General features: G+C 33.6%; 1 protein-coding gene and 1 long non-coding RNA gene across 3 annotated transcripts in view; one reads left to right on the top strand and one right to left on the bottom strand.

Annotated features, from left to right (window-relative positions):
* LOC149132708 (uncharacterized) overlaps positions 1-25,457 on the top strand; it is a 26,056-nt gene extending 599 nt beyond the window's left edge. The window contains exon 2 of the long non-coding RNA XR_016244313.1: positions 23,981-25,457. This is a non-coding gene — a long non-coding RNA (uncharacterized LOC149132708). The remainder of the gene's footprint in view (positions 1-23,980) is intronic.
* The window catches only part of LOC106879393 (protocadherin gamma-A4), a 318,370-nt gene that overhangs the window by 212,794 nt on the left and 79,992 nt on the right, over positions 1-25,584 (bottom strand). The gene's annotated exons all lie outside the window — the stretch shown is intronic.

Below are 25,584 nucleotides of genomic sequence, written 5' to 3' on the forward strand. Positions count from 1 at the left end.
CCCCCTTCTTTCAAATGTTAACCTCTCACCTTATCTTCTAGCATAAAGCCACCTTCCTCTTTATTGTAGCTACACTCAGTGAGAAGGGGATCTTCGTCTTGCGAGATGCATGGTGACTTCACCAGGGCTGGTGCCACAGAAAAAAAACCCCCAGACAAAACAAAAAAAGAAATTCAGTACATTCACTAAAGTGGTTGGCATTAAAAGGGTCATCCAGCTATGGAAACATTGCTGAAGCAAACGTTAGGACATAGTTCATTCCTTGGAACCACTGAATTCTGTTGCACAATCTAACCTCCATGCCAGCATGAGATACAGAATGCGGCTGTTGAATGATGATGGTGATGATGATGATGATGATGACAACGATGATGATGCTGATGATAACCGTGATGATGATGATGACAATGACAACGATGATGATGATGCTGATGATGGTGATGATGATGATGCTGATGATGGTGATGATGATGATGATGATAATGAGGATCATGGTGATGACAATCAAGATGATCAACATCATCGTCATGATAATGATGTTGGTGACAACAATGGCGATAACCACATTGAAAAAGTCAATGACGACGACAACAACAATGATGATAGTGATGACGATGAAGGCGGTGGCGGTGGCGGCAGCGGCGACGACAATGATGATGACGACAACGACGATGGTGATGATGATGATACATACACATGCTGCTCATATTTAGCATCGAGCATGCTAAGTATGCCTATTATTACTAAGTATGAATTTGCATATTTCGTCAATCTGCTTGAAATTGCAGACATGTCTCTTTCAAGTCATACTCCAAGCCGCACCATCTTAGAAATGAAGGAAACATTGAATAACATTGTTCCTGTGGTACAGTAGCTAGAAAAGATATGGGATTGTAATAACAGGAACTTCTCTGACTGTAGACATCTGCTCAACCATCTTTGACCTTGGGTTAAATAGCTATGGTTTAGTTATAAATTTGTATTAGAGTAATTTCTGAATGAGAGCTTTATAGCCAATAGATATATTTGGTTGATGAGTTGACAGATCAATATTGGCCAAATGAGTCCATAGCTACCAGGTATGGTTGTATGGTTAAGAAGTTTTGGTTTCAATTCCACAATGCAGTATTCTGGCCAATACTGAGAAAGTAAAAGTTTGTAGACAGAAACTGTGTGGAAGCCATGTGTGTGTGTGTGTGTGTGTTTATTCTTTCACTTGTTTTAGCCATTTGACTGTGGCCGTAAAAGGTATAAAAACACCATATCTGCCCAGTGCTTCCTCCTGTTAGATTCTCAGATGCATGTTTCTGGCTCTTTAGCCTTTCTCAATGGGAAATACTTAAAGAGAGATAACCCTGGGAGGGTTCAAATCTGTACCTTTAACTATAAAGCAGTCACTGTCAGTGGCTGAGTTGCACTATTCGACCACCAGTTGTAATATATTTAATAGTTATTCCAATATTTGAATGAAGTTATTGAACTTTATAAATGGTATGCAAACAGTGGTGCCCTAGCATGGCCGCAGCTCTGAGCTGCAACTACAAAAAAAAAGAAAAAAAAAAGAAAAAGATATGAGCATCGGCTCCAAAACCGAAAAACAAGTTCTTTAGGAATGAAGCTATCTGAGATACACTGAATCACACACACACACACACACACACACACACACACACACAAACTCTCGCTCTATCTATCTATCTATCTATCTATCTCTCCTATCATTCACAGTATCAGGAAAACAATGAAACAGTGATTGGCTCAATGGAAATCTGTACTCAAAGTTTCTATTGTTCATAAATTGCTATTCAAAATAAATAAATAGATAAATTGGTATGATAATGAGAAATTGCTTATTTTTCAATAGTGGGAGCACAATAGAACCCATGATTGTTCTTATAGCTTTTCAATGGAATGATTCAAAGCCTTTATGATCTAATGAAGGAGAAATAGATACTATTCTAAGGATTCCACGAAATAAAAATTTCAAAAACAGTACCACAAACATCCCTATTAAAGTACAATGGCAATAATCAGTTAAAGCACCAGTTATTGACACACAAAAAAATGATCCTTATCAGCGTTTCTTAGCCCCACATGTGGGATGGTATACAACAGAATTAATGTATCAGAATTTGGCAAGAATACCTTATAGTATTTGATCACGTTTCTTTGTGTTCTGAGTTCAAATCCTGACTAAGTCAACTTTGCTTTTGTCCTTCCCAGGACAATGAAATATGAGTCAATTTCTGAGGATTGATACAATTAAATAAAACTTTCGAAGGTGGTATCACAGACCAGGGACTGAAAGCAGTTACAGAATAAACATATCAAGTAATATGCTTTGGTACTTATTGTTGCTGTTTAGTCTCAGGTTAACTCTGATCAAGCAAACCTTTAATCAAAGACATTCTAACCATGAGCATCCTACCTTTCTTTTCTTTATAAATTTGATTTACTGCCTGCAATATCCAAAGTCACCCTTCACAATTAAAAAATAAACTTTAAGATATGATTTGAAGGAAATTCAGCTGCTATTTCTAGCCAGTTTGTAATGACAGACATTCCTTATACACCTTATTTACTGCAGTTGTTTAACTCTAGGGCAGACCACATCAGACGATTCTATGATCAAAAGGCATTCTAGTTGCAGCCATCCTGACTCTTTGTATATCAGGGTCTGCATTATCTAATGTATTCTCAAACTTTTAAAGACAATGATTTGAGTTTGATTTGACTGCTATTTTGAGCATGTTTAATGACTGTGCAAAGATTCTCTTATTGGATCATACTTATTTCAATCATCTCCATCAATATGAGCTAAACCAAGAATCTTTAAATCCCAAACATTCTTTGCTTTTAATTTAATGATTTCAGTAGTTTGATTTTTATATATTTAATTGCATACAACCGTGGAAAGAGAAGAAATATTTGTAAGAACCGATATAATTTTCCAGATTCACAGATTTTTGTTATGAGATCTGATTGATATAAGGAGAAGAAGGGTTAGACATTGAGAAAACGGCTATATAGATTGTTAAAATATTCTTATGTAAGTATAATAGCATCAGCAAAGTGAACCAAGCTATTAGAGGAAAAGATAGAGAAAATAAAGAGAATTTTAAACTCTCATACTTGAAAATGTAAAACATGAAAGAATGTTTGAAAATCCCAAAGCTCTAAATATTTATCATATTGATATTTAAATAATTGAATTAAATAACGAGAAAATCTATAAATCTATGTAGGAAATGTAATTTTTATGAGTGCTATTGTATAAAATCCTTTCGTATTGCAATATCTTTAGGGTAAATGAAGTTTAGGATAGAGTATTAGAAGTGGAGAGAGAGAGAGAGAGAGAAAGAGAGTGAGAGAGACAGAGAAAATTTAATGATAGAAATGGAGTTCAGAAGACATTAAATGCAGCTAAGTGTCTTCTGTCGTAATTAAATATTAACTTATAAGAGAATTTTACTATTAGAGAGTCATTTCCAGAGAAAAATGTATCACTTTGCTGCTGTCTGTAAAGATTTAAAATATATAAAAGATTGGAGAAGATTGTCATAGTACTGATATTGACCAATCAACGAAGATCTTATATAAGATTATTTAAAATGGGTAAAATATTATACATAATAACACTTCAACTTATTTGGTCAGCTCCTGCTTCAAATTCTGACATAAATGATTACCCAATAGAAAAATTCATTACTGAAACATGACATAAATCAGATGATGGATGACATTAGTTGATTGATTTTCAAAGTAATTATAATGTGAGGTTTATGTTTATGTCTACACAAATACACAAGAATTCGTATGTACATATTAGGCACATATGTGCACAAATGAGACATACATATGTGCATACATACATACGTATGTACGTATGTGTATATTTGTTTTATGTATATATATGTATATGTGTCCATGTCTGTGTGTAAATATATAATATGTATATATGTACATGATATATCTATCTATCTATCTATCTATCTATCTATCTATATCGTCATGGTTATGACGATGGGGGTTCTAGTTGGTCTGATCAACAGAACAGCCTGCTCATGAAATTAACGTGCAAGTGGCTGAGCACTCCACAGACACGTGTACCCTTAATGTAGTTCTGAGGGAGATTCAGCATGACACAGAGTGTGACAAGGCTGGCCCTTTGAAAAAATTGTAATTGACCTGTTTACCAAATGGAACGATTAACTATAAAGTACTCCTCAAGTTAAGATCATAATTTTGATGTTTATACCCATTTTTCAAAAGAGTAAGTATTTTCTGATTTTGATCCAATTTAGTGTTTATTTTACTTTTATTTTTATCTTCAAATCTTTAAGCCGATTTTATATTAAAAGAATTTGAGATTTTATTAGAGAATATGACATCTTCATTTCCATTAGCAGTAAGAGAATTTTTAACCTGGTTATCAACAATCTTGTAATTTTTTCTTTTGTTATAAATATAATTGTTCATTTGTTTGTTCTCACTATCAAAATCACCTACTCATGTTATTTTATCAATTTGAATATTTGATTTTAAATCTCCATTACTATATTTGTTATATATATATATATATATATATATATATATGGAGGTGCAATGGCCCAGTGGTTAGGGCAGCGGACTCACGGTCATAGGATCACGGTTTCTATTCCCAGACCCGGCGTTGTGAGTGTTTACTGAGCGAAAACACCTAAAAGCTCCACGAGGCTTTGGCAGGGGATGGTGGCAAACCCTGCTGTACTCTTTCACCACAACTTTCTCTCACTCTTACTTCTTGTTTCTGTTGTGCCTGTATTTCAAAGGGTCAACCTTGTCACACTGTGTCATGCTGAATATCCCCGAGAACTACGTTAAGGGTACACGTGTCTGTGGAGTGCTGAACCACTTGCACGTTAATTTCACGAGCAGGCTGTTCTGTTGATCGGATCAACTGCAACCCTCGACGTCGTAAGCGGCGAAGTGCCAACAACAACACGCACAGCCACACCTATACCTATAGCCATAACTGTGCTTATAAATTTGTAAAATTAACAAATCGTTATTTTTCTCAGCATGGCTGTAACCCCCAAAAGTTCTTAAATACTTGCTGTGATGGAAGACAAATTCCCTCTGTCTGATTCAAATGAATTGTGAAAAGTATTTGAAGACTATTCATTATTAAATTTTGATATATGAAAATTAATACAAATAATAATATAATAAATGATAAACTTATCAGATGTCATCTTTTCAATTATGCAGCACATATACTCAATACATAATCAATACATAATCAACAACACCATTACAGCAGTAACGAAAATATTTACATGCACAATGAGATTGTCCTGATAAACATATGAAATTACAGCCGCAAAACCATTATTATGAACATCACACTTAATATCCTTCAATATAATACAACAAAGAAGTTGCACAAATCAAACATTAATTAACAATGCATTGTTGTTGTTGTTATCATTGTGGTTGATTTTTCTTGTTTTTTTTTTGTTATTGTTATTGTTTTTTTTTGTTCTTTTGTTTTTTTGTTTTTGACGCTCGACAGACTGAAGAATAAAACTGTTCACACATTTAATGAAAAAATAAATACTGTTTTCATCCAGAAAACAAATCAAATAATGCAAACACATATTCAGTCTTTTATGAAAAATCAGGTGATTTCCTATCATAAAATTGATGAAAATTTTTCAAAAGAAGATATGTACACAAAATGTACAGTACATTAACCCTAATGACAAAATTAAAATAACATTGGATATTATAAAAATAAAAAAATAAAATAATAATAATAATAATAATAATAATAAAATTAAAACTAGTTCATATCCTGTTTTACTATACTATACCTCAATAAAAGCAATTATCATTATCATCATCATAATCATTGTTCTGATCGTTATTGATAAGATCATCACTGTAATCATCTCCATTATCATCATAATCATTTTAACATCTACTTTTCCATGCTTGTATGAGTCAGTTGATATTTTCTGGGGCAGATTTTCTGCAACCAGATGTGATGTGCTTCCAGTTGCCTTACATTACCTGTTTCAAAGCAAGGTAATATTCTCTCCAAGTTTACACATGTTCTCATGGAATATTGCAAATAAACAAGACACTTGCATGATGGAAAAAATTTGTTTGCACTTAGTTTGCAACGTCAAGACATGGAGACAGAAACAGGCATACATATGTTTAAACTCACACACATACACATGCACGTGCATGCACACACACATGTACACATATTGTTGATGTCATAAGAATTTGACTTTTCTATCCAGAGGTTTTTTAACCCAATATTTACATACACATACACATATATATGTGTGTTTTATATATATATATATATATATATATATATATATAAAATAATAATAATAATAATCAAATATAACAACAAAAGAATGAGACCTTGATATTAGATAAACAGAGGATTATTTAGATGTTATAAATCAGAACAAACAGTAAAGGGTTGTCATTATAGTACTCGGAGTTTTGAATGCCGGAGTGAAGAGCTACAATACATTCTCATTGGCTATTAATGAGTATGATGATGAGGATAATAGCCGATGAGAATGTATCATAGGTCTTCACCACAGTATTCGAAACTCCGAGTACTCTAATGACAACCCTTTATTGTTTGTTCTAATTTATAGCACATATATGTGTGTGTGTGTGTCTGTGTGTTTGTGTGGGTGTGTTTGTGTGTGTGTGTGTGTGTGTGTGTGTGTGTGTGTAGATATATATACACAAATATGTACATATACACACACACACATATTTATATGCATGTATACATGTGTGTGTGTGTTTGTAGTGAGAGAGAGAGAGAGATGTATGATAGGTGTCTTTCAGTTTTCTGCAAACCAAATCCATGCACAAGGCTTTGATTGACTCAAAACTGCTGTGAGGTAAAGTTTCACCCTCAAGACACATGGTTGCAAAGTAAATGCCTTCACCACACAACCGTGTCTACACCAATACTCATATCAAATCATTTACTTTCCATAGGAAAAATATTAGATGATATCACAACAAAACCAAAAACCAAAAAAAAAACACACAAGCAGCAAACAAGAAACAAAACCCAGAAACCTTTAAAAAAATCACCATTGGCTACATACCCTCGTATTCATAAAATATAACCAGAGGCTCATATAATATCATCTGCTTTAGCAGAAGTTTCCGATATGATAATAAAAAAAGATAATAAAAACCAATAATATAAGAGGAAGAAATAGAAATTCAAACAAGTGAAGCTGTAAGATTAAGCAGTTTGCTTTTTCATTCCTGAAGTTCTAAGTTTGATCCCACGGTATCACAATTCAGGAATGTGTTTTTAACTGTGACCATAGTCAGACGCAAAAGTTTTAAGTGAGAATAGATGAATACTATACAGAAACCCATCATATATATGCCTGTCAGTTTGGGTTTATTTTTATCTATATATATATGCATGTTTGTATATACCTATACCTCTATATTTTCATCTATGTCCTTCTACTTACCCACCTATTTATCTGTATGTCTGTCAATCTAACTATCTATCTATCAATCTATCTATCTCTCTACATATCTATCTGTCTATCTATATGCAAGCATACATATATACATGAATCCATCCATCCAATCATCCATACATACGTACATACATACATACATACACACACATTGATACATTGAAAAGGAGAGAGAAAGAAAACAATAGACAGAGACAGGAGACAGACAGACTAACAGAGATCATTCAGTTCAAACATATCTTCTATATAAAGAAGTCGAAATCCTGTCAGTTTGTTATTCAAATTCTTCCCAAATATATTTAGCTGTAAACAATGCATCAGCTCACAACATCTAGATACCATAAACAAGAAATGAAGACTTGCATTAATAATATATTTTCCATTTCACGCACGACAAAAAAAAAAAAAAGAGAAAAACAAAAGGAAAAAAATTAAATTAACGAGGGTGATATAGTGTGACAAAATTAACATCACATTTATTAATTTCCAGTACCATATTTGAGATAAAACTAATACTATAATTTGCAGATAACTAGCAATTAAAAGTTTGCTTAATGGAAGTAACTTCAATGAAACAAAACTAGATCATATTCTTTTGGTTTTCCTTTAACAAATGAAAAAAAATTGAAATTATAGATTTAATCATTAAAACAGACGCCACTGTTATTTAATTGCATGTGTGATTGCTATGTTGAAACATAGCTTCCATGCCTTCTGTTATTCATACTCTCTCCCTAGGTTCTGAGGGATAATATTTAAATTATCACGTTTAATGTAAAGTTCAAATGGAGTAAATATACTTTATTTTTGTATCTGGTTAGTAAGATTCTTTATGTGGATTTGTGTGTTGAATCAAATTTTGTTGTGTCTAGCGAGACATCATGCCAACATAATTAACACACACACTAGCTGCAGGAGTGACTGTGTGGTAAGTAGCTTGCTTACCAACCACATGGTTCCGGGTTCAGTTCCACTGCATGGCACCTTGGGCAAGTGTCATCTAATATAGCCTCGGGCTGATGAAAGCCTTGTGAGTGGATTTGGTAGACGGAAACTGAAACAAGCCTGTCGTATATATGTATATGTATATGTATATATATGTGTGTGTGTTTGTGCATCTGTGTTTGTCCCCCCAACATTGCTTAACAACCGATGCTGGTGTGTTTACATCCCTGTAACTTCGGCAAAAGAAACAGATAGAATAATTACTAGGCTTACAAAGAATAAGTCCTAGGGTCGATTTGCTTGACTAAAAGCGGTGCTCCAGCATGGCCGCGGTTAAATGACTGAAACAAATAAAAGAGTAAGAGACTAGTTCAATACCACTCGTTTATTAAATATCCAATTTTTTAACAATTTTTTGTCAAAGCTCTTTTGCTGTTTTTTGCAACCTTCTCAGTGACTGAGAGTATTAATTATATTAGAAGGATGACTCTTGCTAGATACAACAAAAAGAGTAAATATATTTTGTACCAGTAAGATTTTGCTAAGTATACAGTTTTGCAAATATGACCTGATATTGAATTTGAAACTGTTTCTGAGACAGTTTTGCGGTCACTTGCAAAATTATATTTATTAACTGCCTTGCTGAGAAAACTAACAACAGATTTTCTGTGTAACTGAAACACAGAAAACAAGTGGTCCAGTGTCAAATTTATTGCAGATGAGAGTTGAACCATTATTTACAGTGATACATAGTAGGCACCTGTGACAGTGGCACATAGGAGGTACTCATGCTGGTGACTCATACTTGTCTATAGATTCACAAGAAAGATGAGTGCAAGCTGCTTGAGAAAGGATGCACAGATATAGAGCATGGATCAGAGAGGAAAAGTGAGAAGATTTAATAAAAAGAGGAAAAAGACAACACCAATGGAGACGTGAGAAAATGAATGTAGATGAAATATACTTAAATAAAGATATACTAAGAATGTTATAAAAACACAAATCATCCTTTCTTTCTTAAATAGGTCCTCTTAGATTTTTTTTTTTTTTTCATTCTGTGGAGTTTACACAGGTCTTACTAGTATTACTATAATATAAATAGTCACATTCATTTGCAATCTTCAAAAAACATGTCTGACCATTCTGATATTTGTGTTTAAAAGACCAGAGGAAATGTCACCCAATTGAGAAATAAGTGAAGTACACAAACGAAAAAAAACCTTGGGTCATAGAAAATTTTTCTGGGTCAATTTCATTTGACCAACATATTCATGAAATAGTAGACATTGAGAATAATGTTGTAATGTTAACAGTCATGAAATACTCACTAAATGTTATATATTTTCTTTGAATCAAAGCAATTTTTCCTATGGTTCTCTGTTTTGCCATGTCTTATTTTGAGCATCTGTGGTTCAGGAAGTTTTTGCTCAACACAAATGCTTAGTTCAACTTGACATACCTAGATAGAATTCTGCTTTGAGGCTTCTGGCTGATAAAAGCTAGAGATAACAACATATTAGCTCTCGCCATTCAGCAGGTTTTAACTTTCTTGTCATGTCACCAGCATTACAGGACCTTGAGGAATTTCTCTTCCATTCTAAAAGGCTTAAAATGGCCATTTAGTTTATTGAAATCTCGTATGGAACTTTACTTATGCTAAGTCAGCTGTTGCTTATTGAATCCAACTCACTTTTATCACAATTGAATAGCCTACACCCACCACTGAGTTAAATTAACAATACATATGATAGAAGAAATTTTATGACATTATCTTTCTGAAAATATTCCCAAACTATACATTTGGAAACAAAGACTGACATTTTGTGACATAGGTTTTGTTACAGTTACAAGTCATATGCAGTATGTCAAAAAAAATAAAGGATCTTTGATCCTTCCTGGACCATAGGTTCAAAAGGCTGGTTTCCTAGATTTTGTCGCGTATATATTTCCACTCCTAGATAGGACATTGGTCTGTCAAAGGGGTACTCAATTTTGCCAGCTGAGTAGATGGGAGCAACAATGTGAAATTAAGTGTTTTGACTAAGAACAAAATAACATTCAGTCCAGGAATCAAAACCACTCCACAATCTTATGATCAGGAGTGTAATACCCTAACCACTAAGCTACACATTTACAGTATGTATAATGCACGTATGTGTGTATGTATCTATGTATGTATGTGTATGTATGTATGCGTATATATATGCGTATTTATATATATGTATATATGTGTGTGTGTGTGTGTATTTGTGTATATACATATATGTGTGCACATATATAAAATGAGTATATGTATGTATATATATATATGTGTGTGTGTGTGTATATATAATTATATATACATACATGCATATATAAAAAACATACATTAGATGTATTTCTCTATGCATCTATATATATAGTATAGATTTGTGTGTGTGGGAGGGTGTATGTGTAGCTATATATATATATATATATATATATATATATATATATATATATATAAAAATACATACATACATACATACATACATACATACATACATATACATACAGAGAAAGATGAGGGTAGAAAGATAGAAAAATATATACATATCTATACATGTGAATATGAGAGAAAGAAACTGGCAGAAACACAGAGAGAAATAATTTGTATTGCAAAAATCTAGAAATTCCATTCCGAAGGTATTTTTAAATGTTTATTTTTATCCTATAAATTAAAATATGAACACTGACTTATTTTTTTTTTTGCAGTAATTTTCTATAAATTGTATATATATATTACAGTTTTTGTTGCATTTTGTATGCTCGTTATTGGGCATAAAAAATCTTTATCTGCTTTTGTGCAGATATCTGAAATATTTGGATTATCACAGATTAATTCTTTATCATCAAAATGTCCCAGGAGACTTCATGAAAGGAAAACAATAAGTAATATATCTTAGACAAGATTCAGATGAAAGAGTATTATTGATAAATAATTCATGAAATATATATATAAATCTACTTATAATTTACTCATCATCACCATGTGTGTGTGTGTGCATATATACATTATATACATACATACATACTGTATAGCTGATAAACTCGCTTGCCACAAGCAAGGGTATTTTAATAATACCATCCCTTCTTATATTTATTTACATACATACATATATATATATATATATATATATATATATATATGTGTGTGTGTGTATGTGTATATATAAGCATATGTATCATCATCATCATCATCATCATCATCATGGTGATATTCTGTTTTCTTTTACTTGTTTCAGTCATTTGACTGCAGCCATTCTGAGGCACTACCTGGAAGCGGTTTAGCAGAACGAATCGACCCCGAGAATTTATTATTTTTTTTGTTTTAAGCCTAGTTCTTATTTGATCAACCTCTTTGACTGAACTGCTAAGTTACAGGGATGTAAACATACCAACACCGGTCGTCAAGTGATGATGGGGGACAAGCACAGACACGAAGACACATACACATAGATGTATATACATATACAAGAACAGGATGTGCATCTTCATGATTTTATTATCCTTGTTGTATAAACCTGATGAAAACGGTTTTTTTTAATGGTGTAATGTCTCAATTAATCAATTGAAAATTCGTTGGAAACAGCTGTAGTGAATTGACACATTATCCATCTGTTGTTATTTATTCATTTATCTCTCTCTCTCTCTTTCTCTCTCTCTCTGTCTGTCTCTCTCTCTCCCGATATATATAGATATTGATACATATACAGAAAAATATGCTTAAGAACACCGTGGCACGTAAAAAGTACCCTTTGAACATTGGGCCTCACGGAGGCAGTGACAAGTGACTGAGACTTTTGGTAATATACCAAGCTTGAGAAGACCTATCAAGCCAAAGGAGATTGCAGTATTGGCCGATGCTGGTGTTTCATAACTGGCACCCATGCCAGTGGCAAGCAAAAAGCACCCACTACACTCTTAGAGGAGTTGGCCTTATGAAGGGCATCCAGCTGTAGAAACCATGCCAAATCAGACTGGAATCTGGTGCAATTCCCCAGCATACCAGTTTACAGTCAAACTATCCAACCCATGCCAGCATGGAAAGCAGACGTTAAACGATGTTGATGATGATGATACATAATTACATGCATACAAATGTGTATGTATACGTGTGTGTATGTGTATGTGTATGTGTCTGTGTGTGTATGAAACACAGAAAGCAGTCAAATCTTTAGTTCATTGAAACATATGAATCCTAAACTATGTTAAGTGTTAACTTTCATTTTGTGTATACAAACTGTGACATTTTTATACATACACACATATTTATAAACAATTTCATTCTCTTATGGCTGGACAAATGACATATGTATGCTTGTATACATCCTCATACTTCAATGTACATACATAGACATATATATATGTATGGATATACACACACACACACACACATACACACTCACACACATAATTGATTCTCATGTTTAAAATGTTTGCAACCATTTATATAACTCAACTGACTGACACAGTTCAAATCTGTTCAGACATGATAAATTACAGAGAAAATTGCTAATGGTTACTCGTGTCAAACATGTAATCATTATAGAAATGCTTTCATAAGGTTCTATAAAAGTTTTCCGCATGTGAGCACATGGTATTTGTATGGTGCCAATCAATGTGACAAGCAACCATTGCTAAGTAGTGGTATTTGATGCTAACTGGAAACCTAAAGACTACATTGGTTACATGACTTCAGGTCAATGGAAAGAAACGAGAGGTGGTCAGAAGAAATTGAGAAGTTGCATGGCCACTTTGTATATTAGATTATAATTTAGAAATGAAAATTTAAGGATGGTAGACTGGTGCAGTTATGGCACTATGTACAGAGGTGTAGCCAGGTTCTAAACTTAGGGGGAGTGAGCACATATAAAAAAATGGTGCCACAATACATACCAAGCAATTTTTAATTCATTTCTCATATATTACACAAAATATTTCATTAGTTATAATATATGTAATCATACTCTATATTCATTAATTTCACGTTTCACTAACAATGTCCTTATGTATGAAACTTACAACTACTGATATAGGTGTGACATGAAAAAGATGAAACTCCACAGAATCATCCAGTGTCAAGAGGTTATGACATCAGGGTTTGCTTCAGTTCTTTAGATGTCACCAACAGCCACCAATACATCACAGGTGATTGAGCAGACAGTTCAAAAACATGGTAGGTTGATCAGATAAATTAATGAGTCCAGAAAGTTCTTCCAAGGTCATGAAATTAACAAAAACAAAAACTGATTCGACTTTTATTGCACAAGTGAACTAAAGAGTTTTAAAATTTGTTGGAAATGTGCCAAGTTTGAGAAATGTGCTCAGTAGGAGTAGTTGCTCCTTCTGGTCTTCTATTAGCTATGCCACTGACAGTTTATGCAATTCAGTTTGCCACTGCATGGAACTTCATGTAAATGTCTTATAAGCTTTGTTGAGGTGCATTTTCTACAGCCAGATACTGTTGCTATTTCCAACTTTCCTTCCAAATAAGTTAATATATTTCCCCATGACCAGAAAACGTTTTCACAGACTATTGAAAACAAAGGGACACTACTTGTATGAGAGTGACACTTGATGTTATCATGTGTCAAGACAAAGAGACAGTAACACACATGCATGCATACACACACACACACACACACACACATATGGCAGACCTCTCTCAGATTCTGTCTATGAAATATACTCACAAGACTATGATCAACCCAAAACTATAGTAGAAGACATTTGCCCAATGTACTATGCGGCAGCATTGAAGCTGAAACCATATGGTTGGGAAACAAACTTCTTAACACATAACTACACCTCTGCCTACCATGACTGCTAGAGGATTTTCATCTACAGCTGATGTATTTCTGTGTTTTTTAACACTATGACTTCAAGAAATACTTTCAAGAGACAAATACCACATTTTAACAGGCTCTCAACAATATATATTCTTTTATTCTTTTATTTGTTTCCGTCATTTTGACTGTGGCCATGCCTGGAAGAAGGTTTATAGCATTGATCTTTCCTGTTATCCTTTAGTCGAACAAATCAGCCCCAGGACTTATGCTTTGTAAGCCTAGCACTTATTCTATAGGTCGCATTACTGAACTGCTAAGCTATGGGGACGTAAACACACCAACATCGGTTGTCAATCGATGGTAGGGGGACAAACAGACACACAAACATATGCATGCACACACACACACACACACACATACATATACGACGGTCTTCTTTCAGTTTCCATCTACCAAATCCACTCACAAGGGTTTGGTCAGCTTGAGGCTATAGTAGAAGACACTTGCCCAACGTGCCATGCAGTGGGACTGAACCCAGAACCATGTGGTTGATAAGCAAGCTACTTACCACACAGCCACTCCTGCACCTTTAAATATGAAACTCAGATTGGTACATATATCTATGTGTGTGTGTGTGATTGTGTGTGTGCTTGTGTGTGTGTGTGTATTTGTGAGTGTGTGCATATGCATGTTCACAGCCTATATTTAGTTGCATATGCAACTAGATATGTTGGTGTATATTGCTGGTTGTCTTTAGTTCAAAAGAATGTCAATTCCTTTTCACTAACTTATTTGCTAAAATAAGCAAAGTTATAGAAAAAGATTTTAACCATTTATTACTAAGAGTTGTCTTTTTTGGTTTTTTTTAATAAAGATTATTATTAACGCCTACAGTCTATTATTTTCATATTATTAATTTAAAAATTGACTACCGATTTTTCTGGCTCACTACATTATGTTAGCCTCACTTAACTATGTATTTCCTTTAGAAGACACCGAATTCTGCTTTCTTGACTGTAAAATACTTTTCTTAGTGTTATGTCAAACATTTAGATTTGTTCCCAAAGAATAATATTAAAATAGTTCTCTAATATGAGAATGTTATCTTGGCATGATAAGACTGGGAATTGATTGAAAAAGATATATTGTATGTCAATGAAACCAGATAAATGTGTCTTGAAATCACAGTAGCCTACTAATAATTCCGTATAATGTAGCCAGTTAGTAAAGCCAGACAACAGCCAAAACCTTTGAATTGCCAGTAAAAACAGACACTGCAATTATTTCTTTCCCTTATTGTGTACATGGAAGTGGTGGGGTGGTGGGGCATTCAAAGCACATAGCCAGATAGATCGGCATTCATGATATGACACACCGTAGTAGATCAATATTCAGCTGTTCTGAGTTATTCTGATCTTAATTGTCTCTTTTTATTTCCAATATTTTGATAGATGTGTTCTTCTGTCAACATCAGGGTACATATTCTGTTTATTTCTAAGGTTACATTTTCATTTAAATGAATATGATACTGAGAACAAATAAATAAATAAACTAAATAACTAACTAAATAAATAAATAAAAGCTAAGAATAACAATGTGAAAACAAAGAGTCTGATTGATGCCGTTGTTATTGGCTTTCAATGTTTCTGGAAGAAAATTGTATCTCGGTGCCTAGAAGAAGGTTTATAGCATTGATCTTTCCTGTTATCCTTTAGATTAATTTTGAATCCTTATGAATTTGATTGAAAAGAATACTGGCCATTTTTGTAATCTCTGCACTGTTGGTTTCATTGAATCACTTCTGGCTGAGTTTCAAATAGCATTGCCCATCAAACTCTTTTACTCACCACCTGCCAGCCACGTTTCTATCTTCATTTCATTATGGTGCTTTTGCTAAATGGTTCTATTTACTCTGAGATTTATCCTGGCTGCCTTTATACAAAAGTTTCCTTCTTATAAATTTAGAATGTAACTACTCAGAGTCCACAGAACAAAGCTAAATGTCACAACTATATTTACAGTATATACTATTACAAAGACCATAACAATACAATTGAAAGTTTATACACTCATATATTATAATATAGCATTTTCAAATTTATAATCTGGAATATCATGCTGGTTGGTTTCGTTATTTTTTCTTCTTTTTTGCCTATGTGAGTTATGAGTATTTCTATCTGTGGAGACATATTGTGGTAGAAAAATTAGTATTTTAACTGCTATTTCTAAATTGTGGTATGTAGTGAAGCAACTTTTGCTGATCCCTTAATTATGTTTATAATTATAAAATAAACTTTTTGTATAAGTTTTTACCAATAATGGATTTTTTTTTCCATAACAAACTACTTGATAAAATTATTAATTATTAATTTATTAATAAATTAATAATTCTTTATTGTATATCCATAATATATATATATATATATATATATATATATATATATATATAGAGAGAGAGAGAGAGAGATACATATATATCATATATTATATATATGTGTGTGTGTGTGTGTGTGCACACTCCAGCATGGCTGCAGTCAAATGATTGAAGCAAATAAAAGAATAAAAGAATATGTATCTGTCTATTTATCTATCTGTCTATTTATCTATCTGTCTATTTATCTATCACATGGCTTGAAATATCTATACACAAGGTGAAGTCAAATATTATCTGCACTGCCACCATAACATATCTTTATTATTGCCACACTGCCTTCAGCACATGACCGAAGTTTGAGCTTGGTCACCCCATTTTCCTTTCTGACTTTACAGTGTCAGCATGGCCACTCTACTAGCAATGTGCACCAAAGAAGAACAGAGAGCAGTGACCCAAGAGAGGGTAACGGTGAACAGGTTCACCGTTACCATCTCTCAAGCTCGCTGAATCATCTTGTCAGAGGTGGAGGTTGACGGGCTTGTCTTGCCCTTTCAACACAGTAGTACGTTGTCCCTGTATCGTGCTAAAAGCCTCTGGTGAATATGAGCACCTGACACACCTTCCGACCAGAGAAATTGAATCACTGTTGTTTGTTCTTCTTTGGTGCACATTTGCTAGTGGAGTGACCATGCTTACACTGTAAAGCCAGAAAGAAAAATAGTGTGATCAGTTTCAAACTTCGATCACATGACCACAACAGTACTAACTGTAAGCACGCATGCACAGAAGGCAGTGTGACAATAATAAAGATATGTTATGGCAAAAGCGCAGAGAATTTTTAACTTCCTCTCATATACACACACACACACACACACACATATATATATATGTATAATTCAGAAAAACATGTAGTAAATAAACATATGAACATATTCTAAATACACAGATGAGCGGGAAACACAGATGGTTATCAACTCCTCTTTAGTTATCGGCCAGAGGGTCAAGTGCAATTAGTCAGGAAGGGCCAAGACATAGGATTGGAAGTAAAAAGAATACATAGAACCTCAAAAGTAAATATAGTACCTATTATGGAGTGTGCATTTGAAACCATCTCAAAAAGAACAATATTCTGTCATCAAAAGCTGCAAATACCAAACTTCTTAAGAAGTGTTCAGGTTGTAGCAATATTTGGAACAGCTCATGTGTTGAGGAAAGTGTTACAGCTCTATGGGATGGGGCTGAGAAGTGACATAGACATAGAGAAATCAGGAGTTAAGTGAAAATGAAAATAATAATAAAGATCTTTTCTGTTATAAGCACAAGGCCTGAAGTTTTGTGGGCAGAGGGATAGTTGATTACATCAATCTCAGTACTTGACTTGTACTTATTCCATTGGCCCTGAAAAGATGAAAGGCTAAAATCTATCTCAGTGGAACTTGAACCCAGCACGTAAAGTTGGATGAAACACTGCATATAGCATTTAGTCCAGAGATCAACCGATTCTGTCATCGTAATGTCTTTCTGCTGCAGCTGCTGCTACTGCTGCTGCTGCTGCTGCTGCTGCTGCTGCTGCTGCTGCTACTACTACTACTACTACTACTACTACTACTACTACTAATAATAATAATAATAATAATACAGCATTAAATATCATAAGAGGAAAACCAGATTTATTAGATACTAAATTTTTACTATATATTTATCATTTTCATCTACTAAAAAGTTGCACAACCTGTTCTACACTACACAAAATAAGCACACACATACACACACATGCAAACAAGTGATATAATATATATATGTATATATATATATATATATATATATCTTTATTCAAAGCAGCAAACATTACCAGTACTGATCTCATGTTGCTCAACATACTCGATGGTTGGATGGCAAAAAAAAAATGATCAAATAGTCACAGCTGGAGTGCTTTTGATCATAGGTCTTACTCAGAGTTGACCTAGGGCTAAATAACAAGAACACCAACATCGTTATCATCATCATCACCTTCTTCACTACCATCATCATCATCAACACAACCACCACCATCACCAGCATCAAAATCATCATCATCATCATCATCACCTCTACCGCCACCACCATTACATTACAACCACTACCATTAATATTATCATCCTTCTCATTACCGTCACCACCACCACCACCACCACCATCATCATCAATATCACTACCGCTCCCATCATTACCATTATCATCATCATCATTATCGTTATAATCATCATCACCACCATCCCATTGCTATCATTACAATCACTACCATTTTCATCATCATCTTTCTCATTATAGTCAACACCACCACAATCAGCATGATTATTTCCACCATCATCAGTACCACCACTACCAATATCATATTTATCCTCATAGTTAGGAAAGGATTCTTTTTCTCTTGTTTTCCTAGTTAAAAAAATAATCACTATGTTGCTATATATTCTATAACAAAATGGGCTTTTTTTTTGTGGCTGGTGTTGTTGGGAGTCTTTTTGTTTTTTTTTTTAAAAGTTATCATTTCTCCAAGTTTCTAGGAAGAGCACAGTATGTAAAAACCAGAGTAGTATGTAAAATATTCCCTTTTATAGATGTGCAGAATAGAAAAGTACATTGAGATTCTTTTCATGTTTTCCAATGAAACAGTATTAAAGCAGCATATGAGTATTTTCCTTTTGTGTCTCAAATTTCATGTATGCAAAGCAACCAACCTGTTTCAGAAAAGATCACACACTAGTAAATAAATTAAAAGAAAACAATTTCATCAAGAATTACAAAACTATAAAACGCAGGTTAATCCGAAATGATTCAAAAAAAAAAAAAAAAAAGGATAGGAAAGAAAAAAGATTAATGGAGATAATTAATTTGATTTCTATGAAGCTTAAGAGATTAACATAAATTTATGGGTTTTCATTTCCCCCTGGTCAGGTTTTCTAGTAATTCATCTTATGGAAAGATGCTCTCTTGCATAAGAGCAGTAATGGAGTTTCTATGCAAGTCATCAGATTCCATTGTCTCATTAGAATCAGCTACTTCCTGTATGGCTATATAACCCAACAGTAAATTCAGCTACTTTATTATCTTTACAAACTCTCTGATATTATCTTCCTGTTCATAACGTATTTCACACCTCATATCCCAATGACAAGAGGCATTCCATTATCCCAGCAATCAAGTCAAAGCATTAGAAATAAATAATAGTAGTATTAAATAATAATGATGATGATCATGGTGACGATGATGATAATGATGATGATGGTGGTGGTGGTGGTGATGATAATCCTTTCTTTATTATTGCTACTAGAGCGACAGCAACTACACCATCATCAACCGCGGTTCTCTGTGATTCAAGCTAATTATTGGTTTTATTCTAAGAAATAATTTCAAAGAATTAATTATTCTTCCAGAATAAATCCTATTTGTATAATAAAGATGATATTGTGAAGTAAACTCCACAGTTGTTCCATTATACAGGTTTTAGAGTATGTAATGGAATCGACATTGCAGTTATAATAATTCCTTGTTTCCTGGCCTATACATTAATAACCACAGTTTTCATAAATACCCAACAATAACAATAAGAAGCATAGTGTGATGCTGTTAATGCCCTTGTGTTTATTGTATATTTGAAAATGTCATTATGATCAGAAGCAAGCTGGCTTAGAGGTTAGGATTTATGTCCACTGTCTAATAAAATTGTAAGGTTGATTTCAAACTCCACTCCAGGCATTTTGGTTGTGTTTAAAAGCTAAAGTAGGGTTATCCAACTTTAAGAAAATGACTTCATTGAAATACTATGTATGTATACTAGGGAACTAAGGTAGCACCATTGTTGTTGGCATTGTCTGCAGCAGTGGCAGCAAGTGACAACATCACCATTATCATCATAACCACCACCATCATCATCATCATCATCATCAAGTACCACCATCATTACCATCACTGCTGCAGCCACCACTGCCTCCCCCTCCCCTCCCCCTCCTCTTTCTTTTAACTGGCATCAAGCACAATGACAGACATAGTACATTTTCAGTTACATAGAATTTGTATGGCATTGTTTCCATCATTACCATACTTTCTGACATACAAGTCGAAATTTACAGACCAAAATTTGCATCCCTTTCTCCCATTATAGGCGCAGGAGTGGCTGTGTGGTAAGAAGCTTGCTTACCAACCCCATGGTTCTGGGTTCATTCCCACTGCGTGGCACCTTGGGCAAGTGTCTTTTACTATAGTCTCGGACCGACCAAAGCCTTGTGAGTGGATTTGGTAGACGGAAACTGAAAGGAGCCTGTCGTATATATGTGTGTGTGTGTATATATATATATATATATATATATATATATATATATATATGTGTGTGTGTATGTATGTGTGTGTATATGTTTGTGTGTCTGTGTTTGTCCCCCTCCCAACATCGCTTGACAACCGATGGTGGTTGTTTACGTCCCCGTAACTTAGCAGATGAATTGGTATGACTGACTGGACATTCAACCCATTTTGGTGACAGCTCATTTTGGTACTGGCGGCACACAAACACACACATGCACATGTGCACAGAGAGAGAGAGAGAGAGACACACAGACAGAGAGAAAGGAGGGAGGAGAATAAGAGAAACATTGAAATTTTTGATGTCATATATGTCACTGTTGAATCAGTAACACCAAACAGACAGGGCCAAAATGGCTGTGACAAAAGATTTCATGTCCAAGATTCAGTTATAACCCCCTGTACTGTATAATGGTCATAACACTTGCATTCACACAGCATGCACACACATGTGCCCATACAGTCATACAGATTGCACACACATGCACACACACACACACACACATGTACACACATGCACAAGCATACACAAACATACAAATAAAACAACAGTAGTAATTAAAACACAATAGCCTTCCAACATAGGAAAAAGTCCTTAAATATAAGTACGATATAGTATATAGTGAATTATATCAACCCTGTACATGCCCTGTACTTGATTTCATCAATCTCTCTCCTCTAAGGATAAAAATCAGAATTGACCTCAGTAAGAATTGAACTCAGAATATAAAAAGTATAATTAAATACTACAAAGTATTTTATCAGCATCTGACTAGAAAAAGAAAAACCCCTCTTTCACTTATTAACCTGTATTCTCAAGAAAGGTAATCACATAAAAAATATAAAAATTACGCAAATTTCAAACTTTAAAAATCTTCCCCCAGGCTACCAATATTACAACTATTAGTCTTTCAATGAATTCCAATAACTTCATCAACAATCTATATCAGAATTTGTGTCTGGTAGGCAATGTGTTACTTCTTGAAGTTTTCTGTGTTGCCTTTGAAATATATAACTGTAAAACTAACATCAATAAAGTATATAAAATATATCTCTCAGATTATTGATATTCATACAAGGTCTAGAAAGATCTTATCTTTGTTCTAGTAAAAGCTTTGGTCTTATATTGCTCTGTAATAGAAGCAGGGTTCAACAAAATTGATCAACCCAGGACCTGGAGAGCCAATGAGAAGCATAATTATCTGTGAAGCCCTCTCTCTAAAAGGACAACCTAAAGCTTCCTTCAATTTTTAGAAGACCCCACTCTTCTCAAGATTCAAAGCAGACCTGTCCAACTGCATTAAATTTGTCTCGGAGGCCTGAAACAGCAACGTTTGGGGTGTGGTATAATTCTGAAAGTGTCATGAATACAAAATCTTTTAATTTAGAAATGTCTGATAGAATGTAAAATGTTCATGAACTTGTACAATAAAGCAGAGGAATAAGGGCCACAACACAACATTTACTATAAATAAAGACTGTGGAATGTTTCCTCAAGAAGAAATATCATATGTTAATTATGCCCCATTGTTGGAAAAATTGTTTTTTTGTTCACGTATTTTGAAAATCTAAAAGAAAAAAGGTAAAAAGAATGGTCACAGAAGGTTACTGATTTGCTAAAGTGAGTTGCAATAGTAAAAGATTAGGAAGTTCTGCACTATAGCATAAAATATATCATTATAAAAAGTGTTTGCTTCCTATAATACTGTCAAAATACATAAAACAAAAATAATAACAAATGAAAATAAGCACTATAGTCATATATCTCTGACCAGTTGATGCAACAACTATTAATGTTATGTAGTAAGATATAATAGTAATAACACCTTGGGTAGGACACACTAGTCTTGGTACTGTTAACATAACTTGTTAGGTATTGCAGTATTAATCACTGTGTTTTTACTTTAGACATCTTTATAGCAGAATGGAATCTGAATATGAAAGGGGGGAAAATAGCATTCATATCTTGGTCTCCATAACTCAGAATCTTATTTTTATATTAGTAGATATTACAAAATTAAATTACACCCATAGCATTTGATATCTCCATAATTATTTGAAGTTTAAGTATGTTGTAGTAATAATGCATCACTCCAACAACATTTGAGTTTATCTTTACAGACACTGTATAAAATATGTTCAGAATCTATTTTTCACACTTCCCAAAGTATTCTGAGCATATCTTAAAAAATACTATGGAATTTTGCCAATAGTTTAGCAATATAAACTTGTCAGTAGTTTCCCACTACATACCTGATATCTCTTCATAATGTTTGGCCTTTGCATCACTGCTATAACTTGTGTTATCCATTTGACAGGACACTATATTGCTTGAAGTATCATGGAAACCCACAGAGCTTTCTTCAATTCCTCTCACATCTGACCTCATCACTACCTCCTGGATACGCATTTGCTGTTAATGGAGCACAGGAAAAACTTCGTAAGATAGACAAATAGCAGATATCAGCTACATATTAGTAATACTAACATGACAATACTATAAGGTAAAAACTAAATAACAATGCTAAACAGTAATAGCAAATAAAACCTATACACTAAAATTCCTTTTGCAGGGACATCATACAACAATAATAAAATATATAGTATACGTCAATGCTACAAAGCAATAAAATAGATGTCTCATAATCCATTGGACTGTTAGGACACCATTAAAAATTTCAATGAAATCTTTAGGCAATGTTGTATGAAAGATTAAGTCAACCAGGCAGAACCCAACTCAGTTTCTACACCTCCACTGAATTATGGAATACTTGCCATATCTGTTTGTTAATTATTTAAATGGTGTTTGTAAATAAGATTTAACGAACTAGTGCTCATGCAAAGTACTAATTTATAAAACATTTTTCTTTTTCTTTTATTATAGGGGATATATATATATGCATATATATATATATATATATATATATATATATATATATATATATCATCATCATCATCATCATTTTATATCTATTTTTCAGGCTGGTATGGGTTGCATGGATCAATACAGTCAAAGTCAGTTCTTATTTGGAATTACAACACCACTGGAAGGGTCAGAAGATGATATCTTGCCTTAGAAGTCTATTATTTGCATGGTTTCTATGTCTGGATGCCCATCGTAATATCAGACATTTTGCATAATGTACTTGGTGTATTTTATTATGACATCAGCACAGGTGAAGTTGCTTTGTATCCTGAATGACTAAAGAATCTTCACTACACTTTGATACCTCAGTGTGTATGTGTGTGTATTTGTATGTATGTATATATGGATGTATATATATGCATATCGATCTAAGGAGACAGAGGCTTTCTCTCAAGGAAACATATGAAAAGCCAACATCCTGCATTAGGACCTGACCTGAAGTACACAAGGAAGATGGAAGAGAGAACGCCTTAAAAATAGCTAATGGTGGGTTATTCTGTTATTCTTATACAAGAATTTTGTTGACGGTGACTTCAAAGTTTCAGCCAGCTAAACCATTGTCAGACTATGGTGCATTAGAGTTAGTCTTGCCCTTATATAATCTCTGTTGAGTTAAAATCATCTTTGGGAGTGTGGGTTTGATTAGGGTGGTGTTATAGGAAAGTGTTTGGAAAATGTTTTATTGGTTAAATTTGGGGTTATGTTATTGTTTAGAATGTATTCATGCTGGTAGAACTTTATGAACAAGCCTGTAGGTGTTTCTCTTTTGTTAGGTAGGCACTAGGTGGGACAGTATTTTTGTTGCTTTTAGTATTATTGGATTTAATAATAATGGTGTATTACTGAGGTAGATCTGAAAAAGCCAGAAGAGGCAGAAAAAGACAGTTCAGAGTCAAGAATAGTTGAGGAAAGCTTATGCTCCATAGGAACAAAGATTAAATAAAGAGCCACTTTCAACTTCTATTGCTCTCATACTGACTAGATATATACTTTCTTCTCAAGTTAGAACTAACCATGAAATATTTCTGAATTCAATTATAATAAATCAATGATCTATGCTTGAGAAAACATGTTGATCTTTCACATAAAAATTAAATAATAACAGACTCGGAGCAATTTCTCGGTGTTCTATGAGAAGTAAAATAATTAAAAGTAAAATTCTTTGTGATTTACAATCTTGGAAAGAAATAACTATCAACGATTTGCCTCCTTACAAGAAGTCTCGTTTACAATCTTAAATTTTGCCTTCACTCCAAGGAGAACTAGAGACTAACAACAAATTTTATTATGCCATTATGTTTTCACTCAAAGCACAGAAATAATAGCAGACACCGACAAATATTTTTCTGTTGACAGCATGTTGTAAATAACAATTATGCCGAAATCCTTTATGTTTTGGAGCAATAAACAGTCAATAATTAGCTAGGAGGCTATGATTCATTTTGACACTTAAGGCCTTAGCATGGTACTTTTAAAACTTTATGTGATATGGTTCTTTCAGGCTAAAAAGAATAGAAATTTCATATGTACATGCATGCATACACACACACACACACATATGTATGTTTGTATGTATGTGTATATATATATATATATATATATATATATACAAGTGTGTGTGTATATATGTATGTGTGTGTGTATGTATGTATACACACA

This window comes from Octopus bimaculoides, chromosome 14 (assembly GCF_046866305.1).
Source record: "Octopus bimaculoides isolate indiv1 chromosome 14, ASM4686630v1, whole genome shotgun sequence".
In the NCBI taxonomy this organism is placed as follows: Eukaryota; Metazoa; Mollusca; class Cephalopoda; order Octopoda; family Octopodidae; genus Octopus; species Octopus bimaculoides.